The 24330-nt window shown below is 35.7% G+C and overlaps 3 long non-coding RNA genes across 3 annotated transcripts in view; 1 reads left to right on the forward strand and 2 right to left on the reverse strand.

Moving 5' to 3' along the window:
• Positions 1 to 7453, reverse strand: part of LOC144316128 (uncharacterized) — a 107045-nt gene extending 99592 nt beyond the window's left edge. Inside the window, exons 1-2 of the long non-coding RNA XR_013381952.1 lie at positions 7336 to 7453; positions 3239 to 3365 (exon numbers count right to left, since the gene is read on the reverse strand). This is a non-coding gene — a long non-coding RNA (uncharacterized LOC144316128). The remainder of the gene's footprint in view (positions 1 to 3238; positions 3366 to 7335) is intronic.
• Positions 1 to 24330, reverse strand: part of LOC144316139 (uncharacterized) — a 339579-nt gene that overhangs the window by 125977 nt on the left and 189272 nt on the right. The gene's annotated exons all lie outside the window — the stretch shown is intronic.
• Positions 6436 to 10499, forward strand: LOC144316127 (uncharacterized). The gene is made up of 2 exons (XR_013381951.1): positions 6436 to 6564; positions 10310 to 10499. It is a non-coding gene; the product is annotated as an uncharacterized LOC144316127 (long non-coding RNA).

Here is a 24330-nt window from a genome sequence, read left to right on the forward strand (position 1 = left end):
ACAGTCAACAAAACTAAAAGACAACCTACAGATTGGGAGAAGATATTTGCAAATGACCTATCAGATTAAGGGCTAGTATCCAAGATGTATAAAGAACTTCTTAAACTCAACACTCAAGAAACAAACAATCAAATCATGAAATGGGCAAAAGACATGAGCAGATATTTCACCAAAGAAAATATACACATGGCCAACAAACACATGAGAAAATGCTCCGCATTACTTGCCACCAGGGAAATACAAATCAAAACCACAATGAGATACCACCTCACCCCAGTGAGAATGTTGAAAATTAACAAGACTGGAAACAACAAATGTTGGAGAGGATGTGGAGAAAGGGGAACCCTCTTGCACTGTTGGTGGGAATGTGAACTGGTGCAGCCACTCTGAAAAACTGTGTGGAGGTTCCTCAAAGAATTAAAAATAGAGCTACCCTACGACCCAGCAATTGCACTGCTGGGGATTTACCCCAAAGATACAAATGCAGTGAAACGCTGGAACACCTGCACCCCGATGTTTCTAGCAGCAATGTCCACAATAGCCAAACTGTGGAAGGAGCCCCAATGTCCATCAAAAGATGCATGGATAAAGAAGATGTAGTATATATATACAACGGAATATAAATGCACCATTAGAGAGGATGAATACCCTCCATTTGCTTCAACATGGATGGAACTGGAGGGTATTATGCTGAGTAAGAAGTAAGTCAATCAGAGAAGGACAATCATTATATGGTTTCACTCATACAGGGAATATAAGAAATAGTGAAAGGGATTATAGGGGAAAGGATGGGAAATGAGTGGGAAAAATTAGGGTGACAAAACATGAGACACCCCTAACTCTGGGAAATGAACAAGGGGTAGTGGAAGGGGAGGCAGGCAGGGGTAGGGGTGACTGGGTGATGGGCACTGAGGGGGGCACTTGATGGGATGAGCACTGGGTGTTATACTATATGTTGGCAAATCAAACTTCAACAAAAAATATATAGAAAAAAAGAAAGGAAAGGAAAAAAAAAAGAAGTAGTGATATCAAACATCCTTGCCTTGTTTCTGATTTTAGGAATAAAGCATTGAGTCTTTTACCAGTAAGTATGATGTTAGCTATAGATATTTCATAAATACCCTTTATTCAATTGAGGAAGTTTCCTTCCATTTCTAGTTAACTAGCAGTTTTTATCAGTAATGCAGGATGGCTTTTGTCAGATGTGTTTTTTGCATCTATTGAGATGATCATATGGTTTTGTTTAAAATATGGTGAACTACATTGACTATTAACCCAAACTTGCATTGCTGAAATAAACTCCACTTGTTCGTGATATACTATCCATTTTATACATGGATTATAGGATTATAATGGATTATAGGATTATATTTAACATTTGTTAAGGATTTTTACACGTATTTTTATGATGGATATTGATCTGTATTTTATTTTTTGTTATATTTTGGCTTGGTTTTTGGTATCAGTGTAACAATCGTCCCGTAGAATGAGTCAGAGAGTATTCTGCCCTCTTAAATTTTCTGGAAGATTTTGTCTATAATTAGCATTATTGTTTTCTTAAATGTTTGGTGGAATTCACCAGTGAAACCATCTTGGCCTGAAGTTCTTTGTGGAAAAGATTTTAAACTACAAATTCAAGTTTTTTTAATAGATGTAGACTACTCAGGTTATGTACTTCTTAAGAGGAGTTTCTTAAGAGACTTTTGGCAGTATGCGTTTTTTAAGCAATTCATTCACTTTCCTAAAGGAATTCAGTGGAGATAAAATAGTCTTTTCGACAAACCATACTAGAACAATTGGATACTTATATGATATTTTAAAAATTCAATTAATACTTTGCACCATATATAAGAGTTAACTCAAAATGGATTATAGAACTAAATGTGAAACCAAAAAGTATAAAACTTCTAGAATAAAACATAAAAGAAAGTCTTTCCGCTAGGCAAAGATGTCTTAGATATAATATCAAATGCACAAACCAAAAAAAAATTTATGAATTAGACTTTATAGAAATTAAGAACTTCCACTCTTGAAAAGACAATGTTAAGAGAATGAAAAGACAGACTACTGATAGGGAGAAAACATCTGCAAGTAATACATCTCACAGAAGATGTGTATTCAGAATATATAAAGAAAGCCCAAAATTCAGTAATAAGATACACAATCCAACTTAAAAATGGTAGGACTTAAACAGATGCTTAACCAAAGAATACGTATAGATGGTAAATAATAATATGAAAAGATATTAAACATCAGGTCATTAAGAAATGCAAAATTAAATGTTAATACATAGCTACCCTGACCATAACAAGTTTTACCAAGAAAGTAATTAGAGTTCACATGCTGCTAATGGAAATGTGAAATGGTGTATAACCACTTTAGAAAATAGTGTAGCAGTCTTTTAGAAATTAAACATATACCTGCCATATGACCTAATCATTCAACTCTCAAATATTCATTAACCGATAAAAAATAAAAATATATGTCTCTGCAAAACCTAGTACAGAAATATTAACAGCAATTTGTAACATCCAAAAACTATACACAAGCTTAATGCAATCAAAATGTTAATGAATAGGGGCACCTGGGTGGCTCAGTTTTTTGAGCAAAGTACTTGAATTTGGCTCAGATCATGATCTCAGGATCCTGGGATCAAGCCTCTATATTGGGCTCCCCGCTCAGTGGGGAGTCTGCTTGTGTCCCTCTCCCTCTGCCCCTCCTCTTGCTTGCATTCTCTCTCTCTCTCTCTCTCTCTCTCTCTCTAAAATAAATAAATAAACCTTTTTAAAAATGTTAATGGATAAAGCATGGAACATTCACACAATGCAATACTACTCAGCAATAAAAATGAATGACCTATTGTTACCCATAGCAATGTAAATCAATGTCAAAATAATCATACTAAGTGAAAAAGGCCATACAAAAATACATACTGTATGATTCTAATTATATAAGATTTTGGAAGATTCAAATCAATCTAGAGTGCAAGACATCAAATCAGTACTTTTCTAGGGATGGTGGGAAGCTGGGAGCTAGGGAAATGTAGGTGGGAGGAATTAGCAATTGTAGAGGAAATTCTGAGGGGTGATGCATACATTTGTTATGTGAATTGTGGTGATGATTTCACAGAGGTTTGCATATTCCAAAACTTGCCTAATTGTACACTTAAATTTATATACCTTACTACATGTCAATTGTACCTCAAAAAAGCTATTTTTAAAATATAATGGATACTTACTTTGGAAGACATAAGCAGAGAATTATGCAATACTGCTTATATTTCTTGGCTGTCCACCAATAAAATGTCAGAATTTCATCAATGAGCTAAAAATAAATCCTGAAGAGTCTCAACAGTTTCAATATTCCTTTAGGAAAGAAAATAGTAAAAATATTGACACTTATGATATTTATACTAAGTTTGTATCTAATAAAAGGAAGATAAATATTCTAACTCAATTTGTCTAATTGGAGAAAGAGAACACTGTAAAGAAGATTAGACATGAAAAAAAATAAAAAATAAACTGGAGTGATGATAAAAAAAAAAAGAAGATTAGACATGAATGAGTGAAATACCAGTGGTTTGAGGAGAAAAATGTAAACCAATCTATCTCAATTTGTTTTCAGGATATATAAAATTGATTCTAGTAGCCAAAAGAGGTTCAAACTGCATATGACTCCAAAGTAATATTCTCTGTGTGCGTGTGCATATGCGCATGCAAACATGTTTGTGTATTTTGTTTAGTATGATACTAGGATGTAAATGGAAACAATAGGAATGATAGAGTGTAACTTTTAATCATTCAATCTGGAATTACCTAGTCAACACTAGTAATCCACTTTATAGACCCCTTCCCTCCCCCATAGGAAGTTGACCTCGTCTGAAACAATTGACTGTCTGCTAGAAACCCTTTTCCCATCCCCTTCTATAAAATCATTTTGTACAGCTCCTCAGAGCTCTTTTCTATTTGCTAGATGGGATGCTGCCCAATTCATGAGTCATTAAATAAAACCAATTAGATTGTTAACAGATTAAATAGACTATATTAATTTTCATTAAATTTGATAGAATGTTACTTACAATTTCTGTGTACATAGTCTTATGTAATAAATAGACATACGTATGTCCCCTCCCATCATCTTCACTAATAATGCAAAATAAAATGGGCGGGATGCCTGGTTGACTCAGTCCATTAAGTATCTGACTCTTGATTTTGGCTCAGGTCATGATCTTCAGGTCCTGAGATTAAGCCCTATGTCAGGCTCCATGCTCAGCAGAGAGTCTGCTTGAGGATTCTCTCTCTCTCTCTCTCAAAAATAAATAAATAAATCTTCTTTTCAAAATGAGTAGCAAAGGACTAGAGAGCACGGTGACTTAAATGGCACTTGATTTTTCTGAATGGGACTTAGCCAGATCATCCTTAAAATATCTGTGTGTGTTTATTAGCATGTATATGTATGTTTGTGATTGAATCTAAGGTAAACTTATTAACAAATTGAATAAGTAAAATCTTTTTTTTCACCAACTCATTATCAATGATAATCACTGATTTTTAAACCAGATTGGTAGAAAGAGACAGCTCTGTTTCATGTCATCAGACACAAAAGAAGCTATATATTATATTATATTATATTATATTATATTATATTATATTAATGTATTTAACATTCTACTTAGTTTCTAAAATTCTAGCATACAGTAATAAACTAAATGAAGTAATATATTTAGCACTGTGATTACAAGAACTCATTAACATTGATTCTCTTCTCTCATGTTTATACATTGTGTTATATCTGAATCTTTTACAAACTTTATTAATATTTATGACATTTCCTCTAATTATTAACATCACCTTGCCCTATTTTACAATAAGGAAATAGAAACTTTGAGGTAACATGGAGATTAAGGGCCTAACTAAGCCTCTTACTCCCCGATCCAGAGTTCTTTCCACAAGCTATTTGACCAGTACCTATCATTTCTTCTAAATAGCACATGAGGCCATCAAGAACAAAAAGAATATATTTATATCACCAGCCATGTAATAGTCTTCATATATAGGAATACTCCTCAGAAACATGATTAAATGCATTGTTCACTTTATATGTGTGTGTAATGCATGTAAATACACATAAATACATATGTATACATGCATATATACAATATACACATATATACATATACATATGTGTGTATAATAGTCACAGTGCATTTAGTCATAAGTGTGAAGAGTACTACCTACTTCATACATGAAGAATGTTACATCCGAGTAGGGGGTGTGCATATATATCTACATATATAATAAACAGTAAGATATGATCAAAATATAAAGGAAGGAGGTATTAAGGGAATAGAGTATGAGGAAGAGAAATTTTTCCTGGGCATTTTTAGGAAGGTTTCTCTGAGGAAGTCATTTGACAAAGACTATGAAGAATATGCAGTAGAAAATGGGAAAGAGTATTCTGAACAGAAGTAATAGGGTCTGCAAAGGTATAGCTAAAACAAGCTCAGTAATGGGAGTAAAAAGGAAAGATGTAGAAAATAAAGAGGACAGGAAGCCTGGGCCAGATTACACAGAGTTTTACATGTTATGCTAAGGAGTTTGGAATTTATGACTTTGAAGAGTAGCAGATTATGCCATCCCAAAATAGACCATTTTGGCATATGGATTATTTTGAGCTGAAGCCAATTGAGAAGAAGTAGATGTAAGAAATGCTCTCTTCCCTGTCTCCCTCATTTGCCTAAAATCAGGACATAAATTTATAAAGATGTCCCTCCTCTTCGCTCTACAAGTAAGGACAAAAGTTAATTTCTAGAGACTATTTTAGACCCTATCAGCCTAAAGAAGTCACCAGAAATATCTATATAACTAGTTTTACTAACTAGCTTTTATCTCTACTCTCAGAAACCTAAAACTGCTTTCTTTTGTCCTGTCATTTCTGCACAAATTTGTTGTTCTTTGTTGAAGATGCTATATAAACTGGAATTCTGGGACACCTGGGTGGCTCAGGGGTTGAGCATCTGCCTTCGACTCAGGGCATGATCCTGGAGTTCCAGGATTGGGTCCCACATCAGGCTCCCTTCATGGACTTTGCTTCTCCCTCTGCCTATGTCTCTGCCTCTCTCTTTCTGTGTCTCTCATGAATAAATAAATAAAATCTTTTTTAAAAAACTGGAATTCTAAGCCACCTTGAGGAGTTATTTTTCCCTCAGTATTTCCCATGTATACAGGAGTTTATAGGTTAATAATTTTCTATGTCCTTTACTACCAAAGTCTCAGCCAAGAATTCAAAAGGGTAGAGGGAAATATACTCAACCTCTGACCCCCAAAAATGTCTCCTACGGAGATTCAGTAGAGGAAACAATGGATGATATGACCAGAATTCTTTTAGGAAAACAATTCTAGGTAACAAAGGGTAGTAGAAGGGGAGGCGGGCAGGGGGATGGGGTAACTGGATGACAGGCACTGAAGAGGGCACTTGATGGGATGAGCACTGTGTGTTATACTATATGTTGGCAAATCTAACTTCAATAAAAAAAATTCTAGGGGTGCCTGGTTGGCTCAATCGGTAAGTATCTGACTCTTGATTTCAGCTCAGATCATGATCTCAGGGTTGTGAGGCTGATCCCAGCATCAGACTCTGCTTGTCTGTCTCCCTGTGCTCCTTCCCCTGCTCACTAGCAACCCTAGCAGATGTGTAGAAACTGAACTAGCAAAAGAAAGGGTCAGTAGGAAGGCTCACGGGTAAGAGAATGTTTTATTGTCCAAGCAAGAAATTGTGATACTCTAACCAAAACAGATGCAGTGGTAGTGATATTGGAGATGAAAAGTAGAACTGATAGGAATTAGTGTCTACCTGAATGTGGAGGGTAGATGACATTAGAAATTCTCTGGGAACCTGGGTCAATGGTAACTCTTCAACCTGAATAAAGTAATCTCAAAGGACCAGGTCTGGAGGAGAATAGTGTGGACAAGTTAGGACAAGCTAAATTTGAGATCTTTGTGGAGATGACCCAAAGGCAATTGGAAATATGGATTTGGAAGATAGAAAAGAAAGATCTCAGATTAGCATGAGTAAAAATAGTTGTTGAGGTGATACATAATAAAGGAAACCTCCTTTATTTTATTTATTTTATTTTATTTTATCTTATTTTATCTTATTTTTGGAAACTTCCTTTAAAATGGAGTCAGGAAGGGGTTGGTTCAGTCCGTAAATTGCATGGACTCTAGATCTCAGGGTCATGAGTTCAAGCCTCACATTGGGCATGGAGTCTACTTTAAGAAAAAAAAAAGTAAAATGGAGTCAAAGAGGTCAGAATAGGGACTTCCCATATCTTACCACTCATTGCTTCCCTTCACAGAGCTGTAGGAGGAGGAAAGACTTTCCTCCTCCCTCAGCAACAGCCCAGACAATGAGAGATTCTCACAACTCAGCCAGTGAAAATCCACTACACTTGGAACTCCCAGTTTATTCCAATAGACTTTTAGATTGCAACAGCTCATCCCAATCCCCTTCCCCCTTCACTCTAAAAAAGAATGTTCCTCTGCTTTGTTCTGCAGACTTGCCTATGGCTTTTGCTATAGCTTGCATGTTCCAAACTGCAGTTCTGCTGTTCCGGAATAAACCCATTTTGCTGGTAAATTAACTGGCTGTTTTACTTTCAAGGTCAGCCATGGATATGGATGAAATCAGCTAAGGAGAAAATGTAGGACAATCAAAAGAAAATAAAGAGAGAATCCTAGCTGGGAAAGTAAAAGGAGACTAAAAAAGAATAGCTGGAACAATGGAAGAGAAAACCTAGAGACAGTAATATGCTAATATACAGGAAAGGAGTTTCAATGAATTAGTAAACCCAACAAATTGCTCATTAACAGGACAATTACAAAATCGATCTGTAAGAATTCTTAAGGAAAAGGAATCTAGAAAATTTTGATGAAAACAAAGTAAAGGAAAAATTACTTTACCAAGCATCTTAGTATAAAGATAAAATATTGTGAAGGTATATTACTAGAAAGAATGAACAGATTAATGGATCAGAAGAAATAGTCCAGGAAAACATGCAGTCCTCAGAAGAAAAATAGTAAAGGAAGTGAACAAAAAAAGTGTTGCAGGAGAAAATAAAAGGAACCATCCCTACTGAAAGACCCCTGTCTGTAAAGTTCTGGAGATACAAACAAGCAGGGCACATTTGAAGAAATGGTGGAAAAGACAAGGGATGAGTCTGGAGAAAAAGCAGGACCCTGCAGTGAAAGGGAGATTTTCTTTCTGAAGACCTAGCTAGTATGTAGACTTTGAGTAGAAGATATGGAATGAAGAGATCAAGTTCCAGGCTGGGACCTGGACCAAAGGCAGCCCCTTGCATGTGACACCCTGGGCCTATGTCTACTAATTTCTTTAAAGAGATAAGACCACAATCTGGTAATATAATACTCAGTAATCTTCAAAGATGTATGTAGATGCAGTGTCCTAATATGATGTTTAGTAAAAAAAAAATAGTTGAAGGCAAAATGAATACTAGGGGGAAAGTTTTTTAAAGTCACAAGGAAGTGATAGCTGAAATTCCTGTGCAATTTAAAGTTTATATATTATATTATAAGCTCATTCAACTGTCCTTTGCTTAAATGTAATAGAGTTTAGCTGCACTGACTACCTTTTCTCACCTTATATAAAATAATTATAACCAGAGCCTTAATGTCTATGCTCGTGAATCACTCCTCCCTACAGGAAAAAAAAAAATGTCATCTTAAGGCATTTGAAGCATTAATCTATCATGGGGCCTTCACTAACCCACACTGCTAATCATCTGATGAGTTTTGCAGTTATTAAGGGGCTGACTCATATTGCAAACCTACCCTAATGTATTACAGAAATCCTTAAGCATCCCAACCCTGATGCCTTCAGGGAGTAGACTCATAAATAAATGAGTAAAGCAAGCATATTGCATATCAATCATTCTACTGGCAAAGTAAACATATGGAAGTTAATGCCCTGCCACCCCCATCTACCGTCCACACTGCTGCAAGTGTGGCATGGCAAGTCCATCCTCAAAACCCATCACTTTTTGGACAATGTCCAAGCTCAAGAGCATACAAGGCCTTCCTGGTCTAGTCTTCATCTCTTATTCTTATTTCTCCCTGCCTCCCTCTTAATACTCTGGTGATATTGCCTAGTCCTATTTCCTAAACTCATACCATTATGATTCTCACTTCTCTGGTTTGGCCCATGCTGTTCCCTTTGTCACAGATATCTTTCACTCCACAATCCATCTCTATTACCACCTCCTTGGATAATTCCTGCTTTTTTATTATTTATTCTTTCTCCATAAAGACTTTCTCTAAAGGCCAGCATCCTGACTCCTTTTTCCCATAGACTCCCATAGATTTACCCCTCCCCATAAAAACCTTGCTTTCAAGAAAAAAAAAATCTGACAAATTAATTTACACTCAGTTTTAAGTGACTGACCTCTGCTAATATTGTTGACCCTTTCCAGACGGAGTTGCCAGACTTAGCAAATATAAATACAGGACAACCAGTTAATTTTAAAATTCAGATAAACAATAAATAATGTTTTAAAGTAAGTATAGCCTGTGCAAAATTTGTATTTTATCTGGCATACCCTCTTTTCTGGGTATCTGGATTTTATCAGGATTTAGTAACTACCACGTGAAGCCTTGTGCTTATGTCACAGGAGGGACAGAGGCATCAAAGGCATCACCTAAATGAAATGGATAAAGACCTAAAAGTGGAACTTCATGTACCAGTCAGCAGATGGAGAGGCATTTGCCTGCCTAGAGCTTCCCACCACTCCTGAATCATATTCTGTAAGAAAGGTCTTCTCCTACACCTGCCCTCCATCTGTTCAAATGTTCATTCTGCTATGAGCCATCTCTCTGCCATAACTCTCAGCTCTGTTCTTATGGCTCCAAGTCTAGTCTTTAGTTCCCATTCTCACTACTGTTTTGTTTTGTTTTTAAAGATTTTATTTGTTTATTCAGGAGAGACACAGAGACAGGCAGAGACATAGACAGAGGGAGAAGCAGGATCCTCACAGGGAGCCCAGTGCAGGACTCAATCCCTGGACCGGGATCACACCCTGAGCCGAAGGCAGATGCTCAACCACTGAGCCACCCAGGCTTCCCTCTCACTACTGTTTAGATCCAAACTTAATATTCTGCTTCAGGTATCCTAGTGCCACCTGTAAGACAGGATTCCAAATAGGCTACATGAAGAAAGCTTTTGTTCCTAGTATAATATAGGTTGGTCCATAAGGCTTAAAATCTTACAAAAAAACCTGTATTATCTCTCTCCTTAGCTATTTGCAGCTCTGAAGTCATCACGTTCTGAAAACAGAGACATCTGGAGGAATAGAAGAAGGACTCCATATTCATCCAAGGTCTCCAAGATATCCATACTCATCCTGAACCTCCTTCCATGCACATAAGCAAACCTGAGTATGGAGTACAGTGTACTCCTTAAAGTAAATAAATTAATTCCATTGGAAATCTCTGTTCTTGTTCCCACAAGATTATTCCTTAAAAGTAAACCTAATTCTCTGAAGTGTTAACAAATAATTCAGATGTTTCTGTGGGAAAACAAAGAAATATATGTGACACTATAAGGCAAAAATTTAATTAAAATTTACATTAAAATTTAAATTAGAAATCAATAGATATCCCTGCTTTCTCTCAAAGTTCCTCTTTGATGACATGCCACCCCTGCCCTCTTCTCAACTCTTCCCACAGCTGCTCTATCCCCTGGTTCCAAACTAAATGCCTTCCCTGTCTTCTCCCCACCAGCCTTCCACTCTTGGATTATTAGAACAATTCTGTTCTCCAGGGCTTCTCCAACCCAGTAACCTCAAACCCATCATCTCAGTCAACAAAATATCCTCTTCTGAAAACATTTGGTGATTATCCCTAACAACTACCTTTGTACATTTCTCCATGTGTCATAACCAGGGGAAACCAAAGGTAGCCTTGAAAGGTTAATAGTGCCCCCAAACAAGTGTTTTGCAACTAAGAGAAATAGCACAGCAAAGATGCAGTCACGTTGGCTTCTCTAGAACTTATTGCCAAGACTATAGTCTTTTAACTATAGTCTAAAAGCTTAGACTTTATTCTAAAATATAGGGATTTTCATGGGGCACCTGGGTTGCTCAGTGGTTGAGCATCTGCCTTTGGCTTGGATAATGATCCTGGGGTCCTGGGATCAAGTCCCACATTAGGCTCCTCACAGGGAGCCTGCTTCTCCCTTTGCCTATGTCTCTGCCTCTCTCTCTGTCTCTCATGAATAAATAAAATCTTTAAAAAATAAATGATAAAATAAAATGTAGGGAATTTCTCCACAGTTTTTTCCTGGATACATTATAATCTTGAGCCTCTATTTATCTTAAAACTCAACTTATACAGGTGTTTGCATTCCTTTTAAATATCTGGTTGTGACAGAGCTTACTGTTGATTAGATTTCACTGTTCCAATTATATACATTATAATATTATTTTGTTCTGTAGATATGTTACACTCAACAAAATGCGACCGATCTAAAATATTTTTAACAAATATTAAAAGACTCAAAAACTTTAATGGGAAACTGATGGGGGCTTTTAAGCAGAGAAGTGGGATAAGTTAAATTAACAATATAAGAAAACAATCTGGCTGCATGGTGGAGAATTTATTCTAAGTGGGCGAGAGTAAAAACAAGAAGATCAGTCAAGAGGTCATTGCAAAAATCTAGGTATTATTTTCAATAGTTTTGAAGTTGTGATAATTCAAAAAGAGTCATAGTTGAAGTGCCCCTTTATTTTATCTATAAAAGCAACACTTCGTGAACTTTAATACTATAAACAAAATTGTAAAAGACAGCTTTAACTATTATGAAACACAAAATATTTCAAATACTTTGGAAACAATCATGTTCCCATGCCAATGTGCTAGTTATAATTACTTGTTTTTTAAAGTACATTCTTGAAAGTCTTTGCACAACAATTTGTCCAGGAGTACAAGTATGCACAATACCTGGCACACACTATGTACTCAATAAATATTTACTAAGTAAATAGATATATTTATCATTTTTTTAAAAAGTAATCCCTCATTCAAGAGCACTGGATGGAAGTGAAACATCTGACTCTTGATTTTGGTTCAGGTCATGATCTCAGGGTCATGAGATAGAGCCCTGCATTAGACTCCATGCTCAGTGGGGAATCTGCTTGAGATTCTCTCCCTCTGCCTCTGCCCCTCTGCCCCATGTTCTCTCTCTCTCAAGTAAATAAATAAATCTTTAAAAAATTAAAATTAAAATAGTCCTTTATTCAGATGCTTTACCAGTTGCCTGGCTCTATCCCTCCACCTTAATTTCTGTGAATTAAGTCTTCTACCTGTGGAATATTTTCAAAGAATGAAGTATGATCTATAATCCCAGCATGTATGGTAGAATATTTAAGAATAGACAAAAATTATCTTTGACTTATAAAATTAAGCTATATAATTTTAAATTACACAAAATGCAGTAGGAATTAAAACTATGGATATGTCTGTGGAGAAAATAACCAACAAAAATTCAAGCTATTTGTTTTCTTATTGAAGGTATTGTGGTTAACAGGAAGGATTCAGTAACATGAAGGACTCATATAAGGAAGAACTTCCTGATAGTGAAGACAGCTAAAAGAAGAATAAGCACCAAAAAGAAATTCAGCATCTGCTCTTCTGAGAGGCTTTGTAAAGACCATAGTCCTCCATAAGTCTCACAAAATTTCCATGTAAAATACATGATGTCATGGAGAGTGTGAGCTAACATTGCCTTTCGCCAGCCATGATTTTTATTTTTAAGTTTGAAAAGCAAATGGATAAAGTGAACACCATTTCAGTAAGAAACACTTAACCTAATTAAGAAAACAAGCTAATCAGGTGTTATTGCAACACAAAATCCACAAAACTAGGAAGTATGGTAATTATAAATGATGATCTCCTTGCAAAGAAGTATCCCCTCCCCAAGGTCCTAGCCACATATGAAAGTAATCTTACTATACTTATTTAAAAATTTATCATTATTCCAACTTTTTCATTAGTTTTCACTGATACTACTGAAAGGTAAATACTAGTCAGTCTCTTTGCCTTAAATTTAAAACTAATAGGAATATATCAGTAATCCTTGAGGCATCCCAATGGTTAAGGGACCATTTCATTGACCCTGAATAAGAGAATCATTTAGCAACAAGTACATGCAAGAGCATTATGCTAGTAAGGAAAAAATAAGCAGATCCTGTCTCTCAAGAATTTATTATCTAAACGAATACATATAAACAAGCACATGTATAAGCAAAAATTCTGGAGTAGCTGAGGACAGTGATGGCTGTATAGTGACCCATCCCCCAGGATCCTCATCAAATGATTTGAAACAATTACAAAGAAAAAGTAATTTCTCCACCAAATCATGCCCTCGGTATAACTTAAAGACAGTGAAAAAACTGCAAAATAACTGCAGTTAAAGAATAAAATCAGCAAATTACAATGTATGGTCTCTCAGTTTACCACCCCACAACACCCTATTGCAAGACTATTTGGAGGTGAACCAATAAAAACTACATGGAAGAAAGGAGGGGGAAGCTTGTGAAAGGGGCTTCATACATTAGAAAAAAAACTAAAAAAGCATCTAGGCAGAGAGGAGCACAGACTACTGGGAAGGAATTTCAAATCTAAGAGAAGAACTAGACACGTTTAAAATGATTGATACAATCTGAACAGACAGGTCCGGTGTAAACATAGACTGCATTTAATGAGACAGTCTTAGCTCTAGAAGAGAAAAGGAAGACAAAAGAAAATAAGGCCCTTTGGAAATTTGGTGTTAAGAGAAAAAGAAAGAAAAAAAAAGGGAAAATGTATAACAAGACACCCCTCGGATCCCTGGGTGGCACAGCGGTTTGGCGCCTGCCTTTGGCCCAGGGCGCCATCCTGGAGTCCCGGGATCGAGTCCCACCTCAGGCTCCCGGTGCATGGAGCCTGCTTCTCCCTCTGCCTGTGTCTCTGCCTCTCTCTCTCTCTCTCTCTGTGTGACTATCATAAATAAAAAAAATAAAAAAAAAACAAGACACCCCAATATCATAAAAGTAAGAAGATGAAGGTTATGCTATGTCTAGATAGATAGATAGATAGATAGATAGATAGATAGATAGATAGATGATAGATAGATGATAGATAGATAGATAGATAGATGATAGATAGATAGATAGATAGATAGATAGATAGATAGATAGATAGATAACTAAATAGGAAGGAGAAAGGGAGGGAAGGGAAAAGGAGAGGAAAAAAAGAAGGGAGAGACAAATGAAGGGCAATCAAATTCTTTCTCAGAGATCCACTAGAAGAGTTCTATTTATGTCTCCTTGGCCAAAATTGAAATTGTGTGGTGATTTCTAAGTGTGAAAGCATCTGAAATAATCACCTTTCCCAGCCTACAGTGCAAGGTAGAAAGGGAAAAACGAACTTGGAAGCTCTTGGATACCCAAAAAACAACATATGCCATATCTCTCATATATCTATGCTGACACTTGATTAGTAAGCAGTTCAGCTAGATATTAAGTTATAAGCTAAAAATCAAATTGTCTTAGACTTTTGAAGTCATGGTCTCATTGCCTTCTACCCTCTACGTTACTAAAAGCTTATTGTCATGTCCATTCTCTACATGACTTTATGCATGACTTGTATTTCTTTTTCTAGAAGGTCATGAGAATTTCTTGTTATACATGCAGTTCTGAAATTTCATGGTGAAGTGCCCTGGTTTGGGGTCTTTTCAAATCTCTAAGTCATGCTCAGCACAGAGCCCCATACAGGGCTCAATCTCACAATCCTGAGATCACGACCTGAGTGAAATCAAGAGTTGCTTGCTAAACCAACTGAGCCACCAAGGCAACCTCCATTGCCCTATCCTTTCAGCAATGAAAATGCAAGACAAGTGTTCACACCTTACTTAGGCAAGACTGGAGGAAATAACTCAAATGAAGATGTTGTTTTAATCATGGACTAATACTAAGTGTTGAGTTTGTTAGTGTACTTGTTTTTTTTTTTTATAATAATCATATATTTTCCTGATTCAAAAGCTTTAAAGTAAAAAAGTGAAAAATCTTACTTTCATTCCTGACCTCTATCTGCTTAGGTCCTCATCCCCTTCTTTTTAGTTCCTACCCTCTCTCTGGTCTCTTCAGGTATTCACTTTTATTAATGTCCAGCATCATTTTTCAGTTTATTTATGCAAATATGAGAAAATTAAAATGTGCTTTCTTATTTCCCCTTGTTTTACACAAAGAACTATATTTTGCTTTTTTATTTAATAATATGCCTTAGCAACAAGCATACAGAGAACTCTCTCATTCTTTTAAAAGTTGCATATTATTCAATTGCATGCAGGCACTGTAATTTATTGAATCAATCTCCTATTGATGGACATTTTGTTTGTTTCCAATATTCTTCCATTTTTCTTCAATGTATAATCTTGTACACAAATAATTTCACATGCTACTCAATTATATTTGTAGGATTAAATGTTTTGTTTAGAAATAAAAATTGGGTGTTTTGGCAAAGTTATGATCCTTGAGAACTAGTGAAATGTTTGGCATTGTTGTTTTTCTTTTTTTTTTTTTTTTTTTTTGCTTTGTTTTGATTTTTTATAAATCTGGAGCTAGACCAACCTAGGCTTAAAACCAGTTGTTGAGTGATGTATGTGACCTGTTTATTTATGATTTGGCTTCCAGCATACAAAAGTAGAAGTGAGAACAGAGCAAAAGGAATGATTCAGGCAGTCCTTCCCTGAGAGGAAAAAGCAAAATAGAAAGATATTGGCTACAGTGGCACAACATGCTCCAATTAATGGGGTTGCCCCCATTGTCAAAGCTCCATAATTCCAACTTTGGAATAGTTCTACTGTCATTCTAACAGTATACTCTTATTCTATTATACTCTCATTCTAGTGTTATGGTTTGTCTAGATCATGAAAATAGAAGGGCCTGAATTTTCGCTGAAGAACATGAAGTTCTTATTGTTAATTGTACTGAGAATAGGATAATTCTCAAAGAACAAATGAGTTTAACAGTGATTATTTTTTTTCTCTGGGTTTTGGAGGCAGCTAGTCCTGGACTCTGAGGTTAGCGTCTGCTAAGTAACTCTGAGATCTGATTTGAATAAATGGGCTTTAAGAGAAGATAATTCTAATATCAGCTATAACTTATTCTTTATACTATGCTATAAATATAAAGGGTACAGTGAGGCATGTACCCTGGAGAAACTCTTATACAGGTGCACAAGTAAATAAGTAAAAGAATATTTAGGGCTCCATTGTTTGTCATAGAAAAAATTTGAAAGAATATAAATATTCATCAGTGGAGAAGAGCTAACTGAATTGCAATACAGTTATATAAAGGAATTCTCCATATAATGAAAATAAATGAATTAAAGCTGCATATACTTAGAAAACATGGGTTTCACAAAGATAGCATTAAGCAAAAATGCAAGTTGCCCAAGAATGTATGTGGCATAATACATATTTCTGATCATATATAATGTTTGAGTTGTGCATATATGCAAAAGCATAAAGAAAGGCACCAAAAAAAGATAAACAGTAAATTCAAGAGACTGGGTACCCTTTGACAGGTATGGAAAGGGATAAGAAATCAGGGTAGAGGGAGGACTTCAACTGGGAAGTAAGTACATGTGTGTACTCATAGTATACATTTTATATATCTTAAATATTTTGTAATGTATTTATCAGTGTTTTACAGTTACATCTCCATCTTTGTAGTGGGATAAGAATTTAGTGGTTCAGAGTGAGGGTATGCACAAAGTTGAGCAATGAAAGAGCCATGCCAGGAAGATACTGTCTCACAAGACCTTCAGCAATAGAATGTTAGCAAGATGAAAAGAGTAGAAGAAACTGAATGATTTTTTTTCTGGACCTATATGAGATAGAAACATAGGAAACTATTAGAAATAGTTGGAAGTCATTGAAGTCTTCCAGCTATAACTGGTTAGCTTATATTAGGCCAGTCTTTCCACTGAAAACAACTAGAAAAACAGTATAAAACATTTTTTGCATTTGTTAAAAGTATCAGGGAATTACCAAGACAGCAAGAACCAAGATCTGTAAAGAAGGAAAGCTCACTGAGGGTGAACCAGACAGTCAGCTTCAGGGTTTGAGGCATGTACTATTTAGAAAGTAGAAGCTAAGAGGTTGGATTTTTGAAAATCCCAAAGAACTAAGGAGGTAAAAATTGAAGTTCCAAAGGGAAGGGAGCCCGGAAAATACCCCAGGCCTTTGACTGTGACTTACCAAAAGCTTTTAGTCAGCCAAACTCAGCTTAACTACCTTCCAGAACACTCCAGAGAGAACATCCATGGACTTGGCAGTAAAACTGATGAAAACCAAACACTAAAAGAATATTTTAAGATCATCAACAGGGGAACCAAAAGGAGACTTCTCCATCAAAATGATGGAATTTAGAAAACAATAGAATCTTTTTTTCTGTAAGTGCTGAGAGGTGGATGTACTGCCAATCCAGAATTCTATACCTTTTGAAAATGTACATCAAAAATGAAAGTAAAATAACTCATAAAAAAGAGAGAGAAACTGCAATAGTTTCCAGTACACCACACTAAAGGAAAGTCAAAGTTCTGTGGGCAAAAATAAAGAAAACAAAATAATAAAAGTTCTCTGGGCAAATGAAAATGATCCCAGATGGAACCATGGAAATACTGAAGAATGAATAGGTAAATGTGTGTGTAAGAATATTGATGGCATGAAGCAACAACTAAAATGTGTAATGAGGCATTAAATGTATGAAGAATTAAATATACATGACAGCAGTACTACAGAAGGTATGAGGGAAGTAAAGAACTTTAAAGTATTATATAGACCTTTCATTGTCTTGGAAGTAGTAAAAATACAAATATATTTTAGACCTTAAGCAGCCAAGGATGCTTACTGTGATCCCTAGGGAAACTCCTAAAAATAATAAATGACAACAAATGAGTTAATGGAGGAAGAAGGATAAATAGATTTCATTAATTCGAGAGTAAGCACAGAGGGAAAAAAAGAAAAGTAGAACAGGTGTGGCAGATAGAATATAAATGGTAAAATGGTGGACTTAGAGATTAAATGAAAGAGATATAGTATTCCAACTAAAGACAAAAATTGTCAGACTGCATTTTTCAAAAGGAAGAGCTGGGAGACTTAGCAAAAGGCAGTTTGAGGAAATAGCAACAAGTTTTTTGGGAATGAAGTCTAGGAAGGATGCTGGGATATGGTAGACTGTGAGAATAAACATAATCTTCTAAGGACTTCAAAATTTGTTCTGTCAATTAGAATTAATCCTGGAGTAAATACTGCTGGTCCCAGGCTCTGTACTGGAAGGTGATGACTAGAAACATGAAGAACTAGCTCAGCTCTTACATAAATTCTCATTTAATTATCTTGATCAATGTCCCACACTCTCCCCACACCTGCCACAATGGAGTTTAGGGCTTGTAGTTTGGTGCAGCAACTAAAAGTGGACTTAGGTAGACCAGATTCAAAGTCCTTCTTATTATGTGATTTCCAGCATTTTAGTTAATTCTGCCCATCCGCTTTCTCTCTCATAAAATGAAGCTAACAAGGTTTATTCTCTCATAGGATTGTTGTAACAATGATGATGCTTGGTAATTAATAAGTACTGCATAAATAATAGGTATGATGGTGTCTTTAATAGCCTTTATCGATAAAGATACCTCCCATCCCTGCTCCACCTTTTTCCCATATGTTCTGGGCCATGGTTTCTGCTCTGGTTTGTTAAAATGGTCCCATCCTAATTCCACCTTCCAGAAATTTCATCAAAATCTGGTCCAGAAATAGGCAAAATTTTGCACATGAATACATATGCCAGGATTGTTAATGATAGTCAAAAAGAAAAAAACAACCTAACTGTCCATCAACTAGTGAATGAATAAATAAGCTGCAGTATCTATACATTGAAATATTACTCATCAAGAAAAAGAAATACTAATATGTGATATAAATGGATGAGCCTTGAAAACATTATATTAAGTGAAAGAAGCCATCACATACACACACAAATAATATGATCCCATTTTTATGGAATGTTCAGAGTTGGAAAATCTATAGCAACAGAAAGTAAAAACAGTAATCAGTGGTTGCCTATGACCAAGAGTATTTGGGTAATTGTTAATGGGTACAGAAGTTCTTTGGGGGGGGTGATAAAAATGTTCTAAAATTGGCTATGGTAAAGGTTATATAACTCTGTGAATATACTATAAACCATCAAATTGCATATTTTAAATTGGTGAATTATATAACGTGAATTATATCTTGATAAACCTATTTTTTTAATCCAGCCTATAGAACATTCCCTTATCTGAACTGCCCCAGAAAATATAGAGCACAAAGAAGTGATGGAACTGTACACATCACACAGGAGATACAGATGAGTTCATTCAAGCAGAAAAAAACTGAGTCATGGTCATGTGACAATAAAACTAGTTTAGCTGGTCATTTGCCTAAGGTCTAAGCAACTTTGTAAGAGAACTTGTCCTCCCAGCTCAGTAATTCCTGTCCTCAGGGAGTGAGACATGGTTTAGTTTTTATTTTGTTTTGTTTTATTTAATGAGTTAAAATAAAATGTGACATTAAAAAACTTACCATCTTAGTCATTTTTAACTAACAATTCAGTGGTATTAAATATGTTCACATTGAGCCATCACTACTGTTCATCTCCATAATGTCTCCCACTTTGCAAATCTGGATTCTCTATTTATTAAACAATAACTCTCCATTTCCCTTCCCCACGGCCCCTAGAAGTCATCATTTAATTTCTGTCTTTATGATTTGACTATTCTAAATACCTCATATAAATGGACTCATATAGTACATGTCTATTTCACTTAGTATGTGTTCACATTTCATTCATGTTGTAGTGCATTGCAAAATTTCTTTCCTATTAAGCCTGATATTCCATTGTGTGTACGTGTGTGTGTATCATATTTTGCTTATCCATTCATCAGTCAATGGACACTTGAGTTGTTCCCATGTTTTAGCCATTGCAAATAATGCTACTGTGAACATGGATATATAAATATCTCTTCAAGACCCTGCTTTCAATTTTTTTGAAGAGGCCCCATATTGTTTTCCACAGTGACTATACCATTTTACATTGCCACCAACAGTTCACAGCTTTCTGAGGTTTTTTTTAGTAGTTACCCTACTGGTTGTGAGATGGTATCTCATCAAAGTTTTTATTTGCATTTCCCTAATGATGGGCATTTTTGCATGTGCTTATTGGCCATCCATATATTTTCTTTGGAGAAATGTCCATATATTTTCTTTGAAGTCCTTCCCATTTTTTAATTAGGTTGTATGTTTTTTGTTGTTGAGTATTAGGAGTTCTCTATATATTCTGGATTCCAATCCTTTATATACAGAATTTGCACATATTTTCTCCCAGCCTGTAGGTTGCCTTTTTATTCTGTGGACAGTGTTTCTTGATATGCAAATTTTTAAAATTTTTATGAAGTTCAATTTGTCTATTTCTTTCATTCCCCATGGCTTTGGTGTCATATCCAAGAAATCATTGCCAAAGCCAACATCATGAAGTTTTTGCCATATATTTTTGTCTGAAAGTTTCATTATTTTAGATCTTACACGTAAGTCCATGATCTACTTTGAGGTAATTTTTGTATAGGGTGTTAGGTAAAGGTCTAGCTTTATTTCTTTGCATGTAGATATCTGGTTTTCCCAACACATTTGTTCAAAACACTCTCCTTTCCCCACTGAATGGATTTCACATCCTTGTCAAAATTCATTTGATAATATATTCAATTGTTTATTTTTGGACTTTCTCTTCTATTCCTTTGATCCATATGTCTATCTTTATGCCAATACCATGCTGTTTTGATTATTGTAGATTTGCAGTAGGTTTTTAAATCAAGACACAAAAGTACTCCAATTTTGTTCTTTCTCAAGATTGTTTTGGCTAGTCAGATTCCTTTGGAGATTCCATGTGAATTTTAGGATGGATATTTCTATTTCTGCAAAAAATGTTTTTTGGGATTTTGATAGGAATTACAGTGAATCTGCATATTGCTTTGGGTAATACAAGAATTTAACAAATTAAGTCTTCCCAAGCTATGAACATGAGAGTGTTTCCATTTATTTATGCCCTCTCTAATTTATTTCAGCAATGTTTTATAGTTTTCATTGTACAAGTTTTTCATCTCCTTGGTTAATTCATAAGTATTTTATTCTTTTTAATGCTGTTATAAATGAAATTGTTTTTGTCGTTTCCTTTCCAGATGGCTCACTGGGGTTTTTAAAAAGATTTTATTTATCTATTTGAGAGAGAGAGAAAAAAAAAACAAAACAAAACAAAAAAAAGCACAAGCAAGGGGAGAGGCAGAGGGAGAGAAAGAAGCAGACTCCCCACTGGCAAGAAGCCTGACTTGGGGTTGATCCCAGGACCCTGACATCATGACCTGAGCCAAAGGTAGATGCTTAACCAACTGAGCCACCCAGGTGCTCCTGCTTAGTGTTCGTATATTGAAATCAACTGATTTTTGTTTGTTGACTTTGTATCCTACTACTTGCTGAATTCACTTACCAGTTCTAATAACTTCTTTGTGGAGTCCTTAGGATTTTTTATATGTAAGATCATGTCATCTTCAAACAGAAATAATTTTACTTCTTTCCTATTCAGATGCTTTTATTTCATTTTCTTGACTCATTGCCCTACTAGAACTTCCAGTACTATGTTAAATAGAAGTGGTGAAGAAAGGAATTCTTGCCTTGTTCCTGATCTTAGAGGAAAAACTTTCAGTCTCCCACAGTTGAGTATTGTGTTTGCTATAGGTTTTTCATATATGGCCTTTATCATGTGCCTTTTATCCCTGTTATTGAGTGTTTTTATCATGAAAGGGTATTGAATTTTGTCAATTTTTTTTCTGAATCAATTGAGATGATCATGTGTTTTCTTTCCTTCATTTTTTTGATGTGGTCTATTACACTGGTCGATTGGTATATGTTGAGCCATCCTTGCATAAATCCCACTTAATCATGGAGTATAATCCTTTCAATATGCTGCTGAATTCTGTTTGCTAGTGTTTTATTGAGGATTTTTGCATCAGTGTTTATAAAAAAATATTGATCTGTAGTTTTCTTTTTTTGTGGAGTCTTTGCTGGCTTTAGTATCAGGGTAATTTCTTTTTTTTTTAAGATTTTATTTATCCATTCATGAGAGACAGAAAGAGAGAGAGAGAGAAGCAGAGGGAGAAGCAGGCTCCACACAAGGAGCCCGATGTGGGACTTGATCCCAGGACTCCAGGATCACACCCTGGGCCAAAGGCAGGCACTAAACCACTAAGCCACCCAGGGATCCCCTCAGGGTAATTTCTAACATAAGTGTTCCCTCCTCTTCAATTTTTTGGGAAAGTTTGAGAAGGATTTGATTAGTTCTTTAAATATTTGGTAGAACTCACCAGTGAAGCCATCAAGTCCTAGGATTTTCTTTGTCAGGATATTTTCAATTTCTGATTCAATCTCCTTACCAGTTATAAGTCTGTTTAGATTGTCTATTTCTTTGTGATTTAGTCTTAGTAGCTTTTTCATTTCTAGAAATGTGTCCATTTCATCTAGACTAACCAATTTTTCCATACAATTGTTAATTGTACTATCTCACAATTTTTTTTCTGTAGAATATGTAATAATGCCCCCAGTCTCATTTCTAATTTTAGTAATTTGAGTCTTCTCTCTTCCTGTCTTTCTTTTTCTCTCTAGAGAGAGAAAGATAATAAAAAGCTAAAATTGAAGGAGGAAGAGATACCACAGTTGATATATACATTCTTCTCATGGGAGTATCCATAATTAAGAGACTTTGGACTCTTTCAGGAAGGCTCAGGGAGGTGACTGCAGGGCCCAAACCATGTAGATGGGTGAATAGTACCAACAGTTTCAAGCATACTTGCAAATCAAATCTAAAGTCTTCTCAGCAACTTCATACCTATAATAGAATTGTAATTAATAAGGATAAGATCTCAGACCCTATAATATTATACTTAGTGACAACTTTACTTCACTATCACACCCTGCCTGCATGAATCCTCCTAGTATCCCATAATAAGTGGTTATCTAACTTCTGTTTGAATACTTACAAAGATATAGAATTCACTACTTTACAAAATAGTCCATCCAATATTTATACACCATTATTAGCCAGAGGTTCTTCTTTATATTGAGGCAAATTCATCTTTTCTGTAACATTCACATGGTTGGTCCTAGATAGATTTTATGTCCACTCAAAATAGACTTATGTAAACATTTCCCTATAACAGTATATTGAAGTATTATCATGTACATATATCCTTTAGGCTAAACATCCAAAGTCTCTTCAGTAGCCCCTTATGTGACAAGGTTTTATTTTCATTACCATCCTGGTTGTTCTTAAACTTTCTAGTAGCCAAGCAAAGCCTATATCCATATCCATAAAACAAGGATGAATGAAAATGCCTATGGTTCTAAACTAACCAAATGAATTAATCTATATGAGAGTATTTTTACACTTAAAACACTTCGTAAACATGAAATACTATCCAAATGTATCTGCTTCCTGGAAGGCAACTTGGCAAAACATAGTAGAAACTTGCAACTCAAAATGCAGTCCAAGGACCTGCAGCATTGGCCTCACACAGAAGCTTGTTTAAAATAATTTCAGGGGGGATCCCTGGGTCGCCCAGCGGTTTGGCGCCTGCCTTCGGCCCAGGGCGTGATCCTGGAGACCTGGGATCGAATCTCATGTCGGGCTCCCAGTGCATGGAGCCTGCTTCTCCCTCTGCCTGTGTCTCTGCCTCTCTCTCTCTCTCTGTGACTATCATAAATAAAAAAAAATAAAAATAATTTCAGGGGGACACCTGGTGGCTCAGTGGTTGAGCGTCTGCCTTCGGCTCAGGGTGTGATCCCGGGATTAGGGATCGAGTCTCACATTGGGTTCCTTGTGGGGAGCCTGCTTCCCCCTCTGCCTGTGTCTCTGGCTCTCTCTCTCTGTGCCTCTCATAAATAAATAAAATCCTTTTTAAAAAATAATAAATAAATAAATAAATAAATAAATAAATAAATAAATAAATAAATAAATAAAATAATTTCAGGCTGGGCACCTGGGTGGCTCAGTGGTTGAGCATCTGCCTTTGGCTCAGGTTGTGATCCTGGGGTCCTGGATTCCCCACAGGGAGCCTACTTATCCCTCTGTCTATGTCTCTGCCTCTGTGTGTGTGTGTCTCTCATGAATAAATAAATAAAATCTTTAAAAATAAT

The sequence above is a fragment of the Canis aureus genome, chromosome 6 (genome assembly GCF_053574225.1).
Source record: "Canis aureus isolate CA01 chromosome 6, VMU_Caureus_v.1.0, whole genome shotgun sequence".
NCBI lineage: Eukaryota > Metazoa > Chordata > Mammalia > Carnivora > Canidae > Canis > Canis aureus.